This window comes from Leptonychotes weddellii, unplaced genomic scaffold (assembly GCF_054177405.1).
Source record: "Leptonychotes weddellii isolate Sample4059 unplaced genomic scaffold, ASM5417740v2 HiC_scaffold_31057, whole genome shotgun sequence".
Lineage (NCBI taxonomy): Eukaryota > Metazoa > Chordata > Mammalia > Carnivora > Phocidae > Leptonychotes > Leptonychotes weddellii.
The window spans coordinates 1-1,465 of NW_027907471.1; the positions used below are offsets into that span (position 1 = coordinate 1).

The 1,465-nt window shown below is 61.1% G+C and overlaps 1 pseudogene; it reads left to right on the forward strand.

The window, feature by feature from the left end:
• Nucleotides 1–166: 166 nt before the first annotated feature.
• LOC145719127 (stomatin-like protein 1 pseudogene) lies at nucleotides 167–1,459 on the forward strand (annotated as a pseudogene).
• Nucleotides 1,460–1,465: the final 6 nt, after the last annotated feature.

The window sequence follows — 1,465 nt, forward strand, 5'->3', positions numbered from 1 at the left end:
GATGATGGCTTTGTGGGTATATACATATATCCACACTTACTAAATTTAAATATGTGCAGTTTATTGAACGTCATCATACCTCATAAAGCTGTGAAAATAAGTGAACGAACTGATGTCAGTTAAAAGAGACAGACTGTCGGCAGGGGCGGGCCGGGTAGCGGCCGGCTTCTGTGGCCCGGCTGCGCGGGGGGGGGCGCGAGGTGCGCCCCTGTTAAGAGCCATGCTCGGCAGGTCCGGGTACCGGGCGCTGCCCCTGGGGGACTTTGACCGTTTCCAGCAGTCGAGCTTCGGCTTCCTGGGCTCGCAGAAGGGCTGCTTGTCCCCGGAGCGGGGCGGCGTGGGGCCGGGGGCCGACGCGCCTCAGAGCTGGCCTTCCTACTTCTGCCACAGCCTCATCAGTTTCCTGGGGTTCTTGCTGCTGATGATCACCTTTCCCATTTCTGGCTGGTTTGCCTTGAAGATTGTGCCCACCTATGAGCGGATGATCGTGTTTCGACTGGGCCGGATCCGCACCCCTCAAGGGCCTGGCATGGTTCTACTCTTGCCCTTCATTGACTCCTTTCAGCGGGTGGATTTGAGGACACGAGCTTTCAATGTCCCTCCCTGCAAGTTGGCCTCTAAGGATGGGGCTGTGCTGTCCGTGGGGGCCGATGTCCAGTTCCGCATCTGGGATCCGGTACTGTCTGTGATGACTGTGAAGGACCTGAACATGGCCACGCGCATGACAGCCCAGAACGCCATGACCAAGGCCCTGCTCAAGAGGCCTCTGCGGGAGATCCAGATGGAGAAGCTCAAGATCAGCGACCAGCTCCTGGGCACGGGAGGGTAGGCCACGGGGTGCCTGACGGCCTCCCGGATGTGGTGGTGGAGATGGCGGAGGCAGACCTGCGGGCCCTTCTGTGCAGGGAGCTGCGGCCCCTGGGGGCCTACATGAGTGGGCGGCTAAAGGTGAAGGGTGACCTGGCTGTGGCCATGAAGCTGGAGGCTGTCCTCAGGGCCCTGAAGTAGCAGCTTTGGCTGACTGTCCATAGCCCAGCCCCAAGTCTGGCATCAAGCCAGGGGGGGCATCTTGGAGGAGGAGGCACTGGTGCCACACCTTGGATTGTTGAGGCCCTGAGAAGTTCGAGGCTCAGCCAGGAGCCAATGAATGGAGGCTGGGCAGACACCAGAGGCTGGGAGACACTGAGTCAGGCCACCTGGCCCTTCTCACCTAGAGTGCTTCTCTGGACAAGCCTTTGCCCATCCCGGTCCCCGGCTGACTGCCCTGCCCCGAGCTGGGTACACGGAGTGATGACGAGGGCCAGGCCTGCTCCGCTCTGCTGGCTAACTGACTGCAGAGGCAGGGCCCGCAGGAACAGCCTGACCGCAGCGGGTTTGGTCCCAGCGCGAGGGAGCCAAGCATGTGGCTCAGGTCCCAGCTCAAGTGGGTATCAGAGAGGGTGAGTGGGGGAGAAGGAAGGCAGCC